Source organism: Tamandua tetradactyla, chromosome 19, assembly GCF_023851605.1.
Source record: "Tamandua tetradactyla isolate mTamTet1 chromosome 19, mTamTet1.pri, whole genome shotgun sequence".
NCBI classification, from domain to species: Eukaryota; Metazoa; Chordata; class Mammalia; order Pilosa; family Myrmecophagidae; genus Tamandua; species Tamandua tetradactyla.
The window spans coordinates 60,818,681-60,832,445 of NC_135345.1; the positions used below are offsets into that span (position 1 = coordinate 60,818,681).

At 34.8% G+C, this 13,765-nt stretch overlaps 1 long non-coding RNA gene across 1 annotated transcript; it reads right to left on the bottom strand.

Annotated features, from left to right (window-relative positions):
• Nucleotides 1-9,418: 9,418 nt before the first annotated feature.
• Nucleotides 9,419-13,535, bottom strand: LOC143663648 (uncharacterized). Its single transcript, XR_013166090.1, has 4 exons — nt 13,473-13,535; nt 12,408-12,518; nt 10,960-11,083; nt 9,419-9,621 (listed from the first exon to the last, which is right to left on the bottom strand). It is a non-coding gene; the product is annotated as an uncharacterized LOC143663648 (long non-coding RNA).
• Nucleotides 13,536-13,765: the final 230 nt, after the last annotated feature.

A 13,765-nucleotide genomic window follows, 5' to 3' on the forward strand; every position in this document is an offset into this window, starting at 1 on the left:
TAGTATATTAGATAATTTTGAACATTGATTCAATTCATTTAGCATACCTCTGTGATTTTCAGATTTGGTAAGTACCACTTCAATGACCTCATTTATATCAGCATTTATACTTATGAGCAAATGCAAAATAGTTTAGAAACATTTTTCTATTCCTTTCAGCAATTATAATTAAGAAATATAGGATAAAAATAACTAGAATTTGTTGAAGTTTATTTTAGTTAAGAAAATGTTATTGAAACATGTGTCTTTAACTAGCTTTATGAAAGTGCTTAACTTGTTTGAGTAATAATAAAATGGAGTAAACTATTTTTGGGAGATAGAAACAAGGTGAAGTTCTTTTACTTAAATTTATTATTTTCATGACTTAAAATATTATATAAGCCTAACATTACTCCATGATGAATATCATACAAAAGGAAAAAGCACTCTTTTCCTTCTTCTTAACCTTCATTATGTTTTATGATCAGGTTTCAAGTACAAATGCATACATAATACATAAATGGAAAAATTCATTTATGTACCATACTTAGCTTATGCTTTTAGTAATTTCAGTGTAATCATATTTTCTCAGTAATAACTCAGCAGCCCCAATATCTGTTCACAAATTCAACTTGTATTTCAATTTGTACTAATAGAAATAAGAGAAAATCTGAAAACGAAAAGCTTTCAGATTTCTGCGTGTTTTAGTATGGTTGATTTCTGTGCAATCTCTTGTTTCATCTTCTCCCAAGACAGATTTTCATTAAATATACTAGTAAAATTAACCAAATTAAATGATTTTTAATGTTTTTTTTCTTAAGCATAGGCATTTATTTTGGAGTTTCACAGGAGTAGGCTAAAAGCATGAAGACAAACCCTGTGGCCTCCAGCTATCTCTCTTAAACCTAACATAAGAAGAAAAAGGAAAAGTTTGATATTACCTAAAGAGCTTTACCTGCTTCCCACACGTGCTCTTAACAGGGTTAATATTTCTAGGAAGGTAGAATTCAAGTATTAATAGTTATTTCCTTTTCAGTTATAGATAAGTCTCCTAAAGTCAGGCCTGCTGGTGAGACACTAGACGTGAAAGTTAGGGAATTCAGAATTTTTCCCTTAAACGTATTACCTTCCCATAGTCACTTAGTCTAGAATGTTCAGTTTAACCGAGGAGCATTATATTCTTGCCAAACATATTTTGCCAAATATATTTCTCTAAAACTATGGGGATGACTTTAATTCTTTAACATCTCTGTGAACATTTTTATTCACATATTAAATAAATGTTTAATGAGCACCATGTCTGTGGAAAACACTCTGCTAGGCATTAGGTAAACCCTGATAAACAAATAGGACGTGGACCTGGATTTATTCAGCTAAAATCTAGTGAAAGCAAATAGAAATAAGTACATAATTATGTATTTTGAATAAAAGCTTTAAGTGGAAATAAAAGAGTCTTGTGAGATAATTATGGTGAGGGAAATCTTCACTGAAGAGATGTGAAGCAGAGATGTGAATGATGAATAGAATTAACCAGGTGAAGTGCGGGGGAAGGAACAATCTTGGCATAAGGAATAGTGTGTACAAAGATTTTGAAACAAGAAAGCCTTTTGACATATTAGAATAACTGACTATTTTTTATATCTGACTTGTTATTATAATTTCAAACTAATTTTCCTAGTTTAGAGATTTGAAATTATTAAATGTATTTATGTGGAAAATAACAATGAGTTACAATGCTACTAAAATAATGTTTTATTTTCTTCATACACAAATCTCTTTGGTATATGTAGTTATGAGATTATGTAGTGTGCTGGTTTGAAATGATGTATGTACCCTAGAAAAGGCTTGTTTTAATCTTAATCCCATTTTGTAAAAGCAGCCACTCCTTCTAATCCCTAATCAGCACTGTATGCTTGAAACTGTAATTAGATCATCTTCTTGGAGATGAGATTTAATCAAGAGTGGCTGTTAAACTGGATGATGTGTCTCCATCCATTTGGGTGGGTCTTGATTAGTTTCCGAAGTCCTATAGAAGAGGAAACATTTTAGAGAATGAAAGAGATTCAGAGAAAGCAGATCAGAACACCATAGCCACGAGAAGCAGAGTCCACCAGCCAGTGGCCTTTGGAGATGAAGAAGGAAAATGCCTCTCGGGGAGTTTCATGAAACAGGAAGACAGGAGAAGAAGCTAGCAGATGATGCTGTGTTCACCATGTGCCCTTCCAGATGAGAGAAAAACTCTGTGTTCACCATGTGCCATTCCACTTGAGAGAGAAACCCTGAACTTCATCAGCCTTCTTGAACCAGGGTATCTTTCCCTGGATGCCTTTGATTGGACATTTTTATAGACTTGTTTTAATCAGGACATTTTCTCAGTCTTAGAACTGTAAATGAGCAACTTATTAAATTCCCCTTTTTAAAAGCATTCCATTTCTGGTATAGTGCATTCGGCAGCTAGCAAACTAGAACATGTAGCAATGATTACCCTGTCATCATAACTGGAATAAGCTACATTAAAAAGGATGATTTTCCTGAATTAGGCAAGTGTTTTGATAAGCTAATACTGCCTTATTACTCACTTTTCTTTCCCTTTCTACCCAACTCTCATGTTTTGCAAGGAGTGTGGTGGCTTTGTTTTGTTTATGTTCCCAACAGGAGTTTCTAGACTCATGCTCCCTCAGATTCCATGGAGCACTTAACCAAAAATTGCCCTTTAAGCAGCTGACTACCTTACTTTATGCTCCCTTATTCGCATATGTCAGCCTCTCTTTGTGACTAATCCTGATGTCCCTGACTTGTTCTCTGTGTTACCCAAGAGAGTTCCCAGCAGCTGTCAGGGACATCTCTCCCTGGGGGTCACAGATCTTAGAATCTCTTACTAGAAGTTCTTCAACAGCTCCACCTGAGAGTCGCAACAGGGTCCCTGTAATAGCTTCTAATGACAACTCTCTGTTGCACAATTCTTTAAAATCGCCCATTGGAAGTATCTTCTTCAAATTGCTTTACGCTTGTATTAAGAACCCAGCTCTCTCAGTCACCAGTTGTTTCTCTTCTCACTGAGCCTTTGAACAATTTCCATTCTGATGATTCTTGACATGTGAAATAAAGTATTGGGGAAACAATAGCAAATTCTCTGACTCCTCTTGTAATGACACTGAAAATCTACAATCTTCTTAACTATTTAAGGTTAAAATCAAGATTCACCGAAGTGTATGAAACAGGTTATATAGAACACTGCAAATCAACCATTGTGAAATTGTAATTCAATTTTTTCTTTTCTTAAAAATAAAACCCCACAACAGGTTTTAGTTTATATTGACAGAAACTTGGGAAGAGATGATTTTGTGTCTTGCCTTTTGTGAATTTTCAACGTAGATCAGGAAAAATAGAATAAAATATAATGTGATGATAGGTCATGTGCAGTATACACCAAGGGGCTATACGATTTTACATATATGATTTCAATTACTAGGCTCTGAGTGTATTTCAGATATAGTGATTATAAGTCTGGTTTTCCTAGTGTCTATACAAAACATTTCTTTTAAACAAGTCTGAAAGCTGCATTGGCTATTTCAGTGGAGTAATTTCCTCAGTGGTACTTTGTTGGCCTGAAAAACAATGTAACTTCCACATATATTTCATTTTCTTTAATCCGAAGGCACAAGTCCAATCAGTATTTTAGCCACTAGTGAATGCACTTATGTAAAAGTGCTCCAGATGTTTTCCAGTTTATTGCAAAATTGTAAAACGTCCAAGAGACAAAATTGTCAAAGATTTAAGATCCATATAAGATCCAAAGATTTAAGATTTTGCACTTCACAAAATCTGATTTCCAGTTAAAATCCCAGAGATATTTCACATTAGAATAAAGTCTAAACCACTTAACAGGTTGAGATAACATTAGTTTGCTAAGGAAATTTTTGATTTATGTTTATTATGACAACATTATCATTTATTGTGCCCCAATTTACTCTCCAGGTGTTCCTTGTTTGAATGAAAAATTATGGGACCATCATTATAAATGTGGCATAAAGATGTGATGGGTTGGATTTACTTTACCTAACACTTCAGGCTCATATCATACCACTTCACTCTTGTGATTCAGTAACCCAAGGTAACTGAATTCAGCTGAATTCCTTGTTCATATCAGAAGGTAAGATGTTCTTAAAACTTAGTCCTTTTGTTCATGATGATCCCTCTCATTCTCATTTTTACATGGTTCTTACTGGTTCTTTATGGAAAAGCTTTCCTTTCAGCTTTCCCTAGAAGTTCTATCTATTCCTATGGACTGTGACACCTCTGATGGACTGACTTCCTTTGCCCAGATGCATATTGAATCAGTTTGCTAAAGTTGCTGGAATTCAATATACAAGAGATTGGTTCTTGAAAAGGAAATTTACTAGGTTACAAATTTACAGTTCTAAGACTATAAAAATGTCCAAACTAAGGTATCAGCAAGAGGATACCTCCACTGAAGAAAGGCAAATGGCACCCAAGATTTCTCTGTCACGTGGGAAGGCGCATGGCGATATCTGCTGGCCCCTCTCGCCTGTGTTGGTTTCAAAATGGCTCTCTCCAGCCCTGTGGGTCCTGAGGTGGCTTCTCTTGGAATGTTTTCTTACTTAGGTTACCTCAGCTCTGAGCTCTCTCCAAAAATGCTTCTCCCTTAAAGGACTCTAGCAAGAGGGTTAAAACCCACTTTGAATGGGTGGGGTCACATCTCCATGGAAGCAACCTAATCAAAATATCCCCCAAAAGATTAGTTTAAAAGATTATAGGCTTTTCAGGGGTATATAAAAGATTCAAACCAGTGTGCATATGTATGTCTGCTTGCTTAACATTTTCTCCAGGACATAGTGAATTTTCTTAGGGCAGGGAAATTTTGTGTCCTTCATGCTTAGACCCCACTTTCATTTGACATATAATAAAATATCATCAATTTTTGAAAATGAAAGGAACAATTAATTGGTGGTTGTTAATTTTCAAATTCATAATATTATTTTAAGAATAGTAATAGTAATAATCTCCTTAAAATTTAATTCTATCTAATTTCTCTAAAATAAATTTGCTGTTCATCAGAATGTAGCAAATCCTGGTTTGTATCAAATTATATAAACTCAATACCTATATACCTGAATTCATGTTATGCATTAGCTATTTCATGATATTGACTTACACAAAATATATTCTTAACAAATTCCCCTGTTGCACTTAAATAATGATTTAATTTTCAAAATGTTGCCTCATATATTTCCTATTATCAAATCATATTCTCCTTAAAATATTGTATGTGTGTTCAGAGATAAACATGCACCCAAATAAATGTCAGCTATATTTTTACCCATAGAGCCCAAACCTGACCATTCATTTGTGTTTAAATAAAAAATGATTCTTGGGAGATGTATACATGGCTAGCAGCAGAGAGTTTCTGAGAATCATTCCAACTGCAAATTTCTGACAAGCTATTCAATACAGTTTATCTATCCCTAGGAATGCATGATGAGCAACTAGCTAGAAGTATTAGTCGTTCCAATCACACCTTCCTCCTCACAGACTTGTGTACACTGACTTCAGGGAAAAGTTTAAACAACTGTTATATTTTTCAAAGATCTCAGAATTGTTTGCTGCACTTATGTAGACTCATTCAGTATTTTCAGAAATTCAAGACTTCAAAATAGCGACAAGTAAATTTGAGCTTCAGAGAACCTATGTGGAACCAAGTATTATATATATATTTTTTTCTGTGCACGTCGCATGATATTATTTGGTCAGTATATATACATATAAATTCTACTATGTGGATAAGTCAACCCCTTTAATAAAAGGGGATCCAAAGTTTAGTAACAATAAAATATTTGATTACAGGCAGAATTTTTAAAAATCTGAAATTTTGAATTCAGACTTTGTCCATCTTTAGTACTCTGTATTGTCTTTTTTCTTCTACTCCTTATATGCAAATCATTATCTTTTAATGAAGGAAAGGCAACATACCCAAAATAAGTCTTAATCTTAGGGGTAGGGGAAATCTAGGAACATATAAAGAATAGAAACTATTCCAAATTTAAAATATCTTTTATGCATTAATTATTTTGCTTACCTTGAAACATGAGAATTATTTGAAAAATCTTCTAATATCAATTTAATGTGGATGAAAAGAGCCCGAATAAATAACATCTATATACATTTGATTGAAATTACTTAGAAATATCTTGAAAACTTAATTAGACATTATGTGCTTACATGTTAGCTCACTTTAGTGAAACTTGAAGCCAGATTGAGGGATAGAAAAATTTTAGAATATACTTCCAAGGATTGGGTTCATTTTCTGTTCTGGCTGGGGAAGAAAGCCATATTTGAGTTTTACCTGTGCTAAGTAACAGATTTTTCAAATGTCTTTATTTTCCAAATGTCATTCATCTTATTTTATTTCTGTCCTTGTTTTCTTGTTGTTCCCCATTTACTTTCTCACTTATTTTTCATTTGTTTTTATTGTGAGATAATCTCAAAATTAGCAAAAGGTTTAATGCAGTTCAAAAGATATTTTTTTTCTTTCTGAACCATTTGAAAATGAATTGCTTACATGATGCTGCCTCATCCAGAGTTTCTTCAAGATGTGTTTCGTAAAACAAGGAAGACTAAATGTAGGAGACTTCATCATCACAATTTAACAATGAAATAATACATTTATCATGTATTCTTTACTAATTTCTCATCCCAAGACCCATTCACATCTCTTGAATTGTACCAATGATATCTTTGATAGCAAGAGTCCAGTTCAGAAACATGTATTGCATTTAGCTGCATTTAAACTACATCAATCTGAAACTGTTGTTTAGACTTTCCCTTACTTTAATAGTCTTGACATTTTTGAAGATTGTAGGCCAATTATGTTGTAAAATATCCCTTAATTTTGGGTTGACATGATGTTTTCCATAGTTAGATTCAGATTATGTATCCTTGGCAGGAGGGTATTTCTAATTTCATCCTATCAGATGTTGCTGCTATGATTTTCCCATTGCTGTTGATATTCACTCAGAGCATTTTAAGTTTCTACCTGTCGGGTGTTTCCTCAATACAGGTAACTTTTGCCCTTATATTAAAAAGTGTTCTGTGGAGAAGTACTTTGAAACTATGTAAATATCTTGCTCTTCATAAATTTTCAATTTATTCACTTATATCAGAATAGACTCATGGATTCCTATTTTATTCACTAGCTGACATGTAATTTGTTACTATTAGTGTATATTTTAATGGTCATGTTTTTGCATATTTGGTCAGTATCCTCTTCATGTTGATTTCTGTTTCCTTTTGCCATGTCTCCATCATTATTGGAGCACTTCCTTATACTTTCTCTTGAAAAGATGTTCTCAGGTCTTTTTGCCTTTTCTCTGCACCAGAAGCAAAATCACCTATTTCTCCAAGGAGCCGTGGCTCCCCTTAGTGAAGAATTGTACTTAGAAACCAATACCTGCGCATTAGCTACTCTCGTTCCTTTTGGGGTGCCAGTGCTTACAGACTCTCACAAGGAGTATTACCAAGGAAAAGAGATATCTACCTGTATCTACATCTACCACTACACCTGTATCTACTGCTCTCTCGTAAGTATATCTGCATATCTGTATGTATTTTCTATAGCTCTACTTCTATCTATCTATCTATCTATCTATCTATCTATCTATCTATCTATCTATCTATCTCTCTGTCTAATCTATCACCTATCTGTCTGAAAACAAGAGTTACATTGATAACGCCAATTCTACTCTAACACCACAGGGATAAATTATATTTTTCTTTCATTCTTTATTTCTAGCTACATTTTCCATCTGGAAATAAAATATTATCTTTAATATTAGTTACATATTTGAATAATAACCCTCTATGTAACCTTTTTGCTATATACTTGGCTGCCACTTCTCCTGCTCAGATACCCTCCTGAACCAGCTGTGCTCCCAAACACTGTACCAGCCCAGCCTCCTATGAAGATGTTCTCCTCACAGTACTTACTTTCTGATATTTCATAGTTAGTTGATGCCACATGAATGCCTTTACCTGAATGGTGTATCTCTGCCTTATCATAAAAATATCCTCATAACACATCTTAGTCTCTAACACCTTATCCTGAACACTCCTCTTTAAGCCAGTCCACTTTTAACCAACTGGGTGTAGCGCAACTCCCCAGGCCAGACTCCCTCCCATTACATGGAATCTAAGGCCTTGTACTAAACAGCAGTCTTATGTGGATGTCCTTTTAAACCTTCAGTGGATTCTGACACCACACGCAGGGCTGTCCCCTTTGTGGATGCCCTCCTCACTCTGCCATTTCTCCATTCCATGAGTGCCCTCCTGACACTGTTCAGACTCCGAGATACTTGAGGTCAATCTCCAAACCAGTGGACACCCTTCCCACTTTGCTTCAGTTCTGATACTTGCTCTGGGCCACCTCACTGCTTATATGCTCCCTTAGTCTCCAACAAGCCAAGCCAGCTATCTCTCATATAAGTCCTTTTTTAATCCAACTGAGCCACACAGACCTGCTTCTCTGTGTGGTCACCCTCCTTATTCTTGTCAGACTTTCCACCCTCAGTCAGGTCACACGGCTCCTGTAGTTCCCTTTCCCAACCCACTCAGGATCATGCCCTTATGTTGGGCAGGAATCTAATGTCAATGTGCTTTTATGCTGCTCAGGCTCTGGCATGCACACTGGTCTGCCTCCTCTGTGGAAACCCCTCACGCTCGACTTGAACTCTGACATCCCAGGCCATGCAACACGTGACTTGTAGACACCTTCCTCAGGCTTTTTGGAATCTAACACCCAACTCTGGACCACATTGCTCTTCATATTTTCACATGCTAATGCCTACCTTGTTTGTTCCCATCTTATTATTATTATTGTTATTAAATTGTTGGGAAGGAAGGGGAGAGAAGAAAAGGGAAAAGAGATGAGCTCACTTCTAATTCAAATGTTTAGGTTGTATTTTACATAAATTTGTAAGGTGACTTAAATGCTATTTTTAAATTATGTATGAATAAAATAAAGAAAATAAGCAACTTAGTATTAAATGGGCTATGGACACAAATGCTTTATCATGATGTTCAAGCATTTGGGCCAGAAAAACTTATTTACCAGTACGATGCCACATAAATTTGTGGTTCCAAAAATGATTTAGATTTAACTAAAGCTCTCTAGAATAAAGCCTAGTTTTCCATTCAATTACTTCAAACTCAAATGCTATGCAGTAAGAGTGAAAATTCTTCTTTTTTTTGTATGAATATCCATTTGGCCTGAAATAGCAATCAATCCATTTTTCATTCTAATGTTAATTTGTTTATTCTGGCTGCTGGGTACATAGTGCATTAGTCAGGGTTCTCTAGGTAAACAGAACCAACAGGACATTTATGTCAATATTATGAGAGCTTAATAAGAATCATCTCACCTGACTGTGGGGATGGGCAAGACCAAATTTTATAAGGCAGGCTTAATTCCAAAAAAGGTTTTCAATGAAATCCCCACAAGAAGCTGTACAGCTGAAGTAGAGATCGAAATTCTCTCTTCTGAATGCCGAAATCATCACTACTCCTTTGAAAATCTTCAAATGTTTAGATGAGGCTTCTTTCAGTTTTGAAGGCAATCTCCTCAGTTGTCTATAAATGTAATCAAGCGTAGGTGCAATTAACTTACTGATAATTTAAGTACAGGAAATGTCCTCACAACAACAATCAACCAACGCTTGCCTGACTAAACAATTCATCACCCAAACCTGGACAGGTTGACCCATGAGCTTAATCATCACACATGGATAAATTCAAAATGTAGAAATTAATCAATCTGTACATTCATGCTTTGTTTGCTTTCAGTTCAATGTGTATATATTATACTTCAATAAACACTAAAATATTCTATATGAGAACAGTGATTACTTGCATGCACAAAATTGTTGTAAGAATATAAATAGATACTGGTATGCAGAAATTCTTCTGTAATTATGATAAGTTATTAGGCTTTGAAAAACCATAGTTTTAATGGAAATTGATGCATTTAATTAATGGATTTTAAGTAATCAGAGGTAAAAATAGAGATCAAGAAAACTAGTAAATGAGAGTGCCCACTTTGTTAATTGCTGCTAGCTTAAAGAAATTAAAAGTGAAGATATATAAACAGAAAAGCATGATGACTCTAATAAAAATAGCTTTTTGCCATAAAGAATATATATTATAACATAGTTGATAAAATTTGCATCAATTTAATAAAATATAGTTTTGGGTACTTGGTGTACCACTTTGGTAAATAACTTGCTCTGCTAAAAATATAAATATGTAAAGACCACAACTTTTCTATTGATAATTCAAAAAAGGATGAATTCATAATTTTTTAAAAATTCAAAATGAGTTACTATTTGGTACAAATGTTTAGAATACACTGAATAACCATTGTGTGTAAGAACAGACATTGAATAAAAACACCAACATGAAGCTCAAGTTCTTTCCTTAACTTCTCCATTAAATGAGATGGCTATTAAGCTTACATGAAGCCATGGAAATATATCAAATATAGGATTGAAAAGCTGCGATATTATTAGTATAAATCAAAATAAACTATACCTCTGAGGAGACTACCTCTTTTAACCAAACCAAATCATTCACTTACTCATTTCCATCGAGATATCTGAAGAAGACCAGAAAATAGAATACTTGATCTATTATTTGCCAGCATGTTAGGTGTTATTTGTATTTCTGTTGCTTTGATTTGCATTTCTCCAATAAATATTAAGTTGAGTGGTTATTTTTGTTTCTTATTTTGAACTTCTATGAATTCTCTATTCATATACCTTATCGTTTTTTTTTCTTTTTTTTTGGTTTTTATTTTTACTTGATGTTCTAATTTGCTAGCTGCCAGAATGCAACACACCAGAGACGGATTGGCTTTTAATAAAAGGGGACTTATTTTGTTAGTTCTACAGAGGAAAGGAAGTGAACTTTCACCTGAGGTTCTTTCTTATGTGGGAAGGCACAGGGTGGTCTCTGCTGTTCTTCTCTCCAGGCCTCTGGGTTCCAACAACTTTCCCCAGGGTGATTCCTTTCTGCATCTCCAAAGGCCTGGGCTGAGCTGCGAGTGAGATGAGGTATGCTGAACTGCTGGGGCTGTGCTATGTTGAGCTCTCTCATTTAAGCACCAGCCAATTAAATCAAACATCATTCATTACAGTAGGCATGCCTCTAAGCTGACTGCAGATGTAATGAGCAACAGATGAGATTCACATACCATTGGCTCATGTCCACAGCAACAGAACTAAGTACCTTCACCTGGCCAAGTTGTCAACTGAATCTAACTACCACACTTGAATATGTAATACCTTTTTATACATTACAGATAGTAATTCTTTTTCTGCTCTTCCATTACACATTAACTTTTTTCTACAATTGTATAGCTTAAATTTTTCATTATGTATTTTGACATACAAAATTTAAAAATATATATATAGTCATACATGAGTATCATTTAATTTTATATTCAGGTTTCAGAATATTAGATTAATTCTACATATGTAATTCCCTAAATTTCCTTTATAGAATTTAATTCAATTTTATATTTATATATTTAATGCACATGATTTATGTTTTATGTTATAAATAGGTATGTGTTTTCATTTTGTTCCATCCAGATAATCAGTGTGCCAGACCAAATTATTCCAAAATCTAGCCTCTTACCACTGAGCTAATATACTTCTCCCCTTCTCTCTCTCTCTCCCTCTCTGTCTCTTTCTGTGTGAGCCTGTGTGTACATTAAATAATCGGAGATATATTTCTCAATTCTCTAATCTCTTTCACAGATAAATATTTGACTATCCTGTAGACATCCATTTAAATGAAAACGTATGCCTTCAAAATTCATTGCCTCCCTTTTTCCTGCTTTTTTTGTGGCTATCCTTGATTACAACTTTTTCTGTAAGAAAAGTAAATATCTCTAAACATAACTATAAGATATTCTCATTCTCTTGTCCTTTCAAAGGCAGATTTTAAGCATTCTATCCAGGGGTTGGTTTAGAGTTTTCTACCTCTTTCATCGATGTTATTTATTACCATTTTGCTATTCTTTCCATTAGCTTCCCAAATGTCTCGTTGCAATGTGTACTCTGATATGGTACACAGTTACCTTAATCAGGAGCAACAACCCACTAACCCCACCTTACCTTACAACAGCTTATAGATATTTTCCTGACTGTGAATTCTTCAGACACAGGTAGCTGCCCTTTCCAACATTGTATTCTTTTGCAGCAGTTGAGCAATAGCAAATAACTAAAACAGTGAAACAAAGGCCCAACCTAAATTACCTAAATTTCAGCAACTCCAAACTACCTTCCCAGGTCCACAGCTCCATGTTGAGTTGGCTGCACCCTTAGCTGCAACTGCATCATGTTTCAGCTTCTTACCTTTTCCGATCCCTCCTTCCTCACTCTCCTGCACATGTGTTTACCAAGAACACTCCTTGAAAAACCTGTGCACAATTCTCAATTCCACAGTCTGTTTCCAGGGAATTCATTCTAAGACATTAAAATAGAATCAAAAAAAAAAAAAAGAATTTAGAGATGAGTCACTGTCAATCTGACAAAAGGAACTATTTCTGTTTGTGGGCAGTTTAACTGGTATCTGCTGACCATGGTGCCAGCTGAGCCCTGATCCAGGTTTATTAGTCTCAAAACTAAAATAATTTAGAGACAAGAGGGCCAGTAGGAATTAAGAGCAAAGTTTTAAAAAAAGAGAAATTTATTAAATAGAGAGTACACATTATGGAGATTAGCATGTTCAAGGGTCACACATTGAGTGGAGTGGGTTCGCTTTTATATAGGAAGGTTTTGTTGGTAACAGGTTTTGAAAGCAGTCTTTGAAAACTAGGTGTCTTCTTTGTGCAGGCTCCCAAGGTGCTCTTTGTTCCAGGAGGAGTTCGATAACTAGCAGAATTGATTATTTGTTGCCACATGCCTAAAATTTGTCTCTGAGAAAATGGTTAGCAATCTTTATGCCCCTTATACTTCCTATTATTAAGAGTTTGCTTTGGGCCTAGAATTATAAACTTCCATGGTTTGTGAAGGTTTAGGGAAATTTTTGTTCCAGGAAGTTTGTGTCTGAAGTTTGCAGCTGTGCTCTGTATTACTTCCTTTGGAGCTAGATAAGAAACAGAAGACTCACAGTTGTCTGTTAATTCTTTCAGAGCTGATCAGGAAACCAGGGGCTTGCAGTTGTCCTATTTTATCCTGCTCCAGCAGGGTATATATCATATTAAGCAGTTAAAACTTTACTCAGTGGTGAATTTTAATGGGATGTTATCATGAAGGATATACAATATTACTTTCTTTTGATAGGCATGGGAGAAATGGAAACCATAAGGAAAACTGTATAGTGTGTTTGTTGCTCAGTGCTATAGATTAACAGAAAAGATAAAATGGTAGGCACAAGGAAATTAATCACAATTCAAGACAACAAGTAAGCTCAAGTACCTCCTTGGCAGTAATAATTGAAGTCCTAATGTCTTGAAGAATGGAATGCTAAGCTCCAGAGACAGTGGAATTCTCAGTCCCAGAAAGTATCTTATGTCACAAATAGGAGCAAATAGTAAAGGAATGGATCACTTAGACTTGGAATGAAGATATATGGATAGCTCCAATATAGAACCTTGAAATGACAGATTCCTCTGGAATATGGAAAGACTGCAGATATGGCTGTTATTGATTGCTATTGTGACTGTAATTTATTTCTTGATTTCTTCTTCCTGTTGTTCATTGCTTGTGTA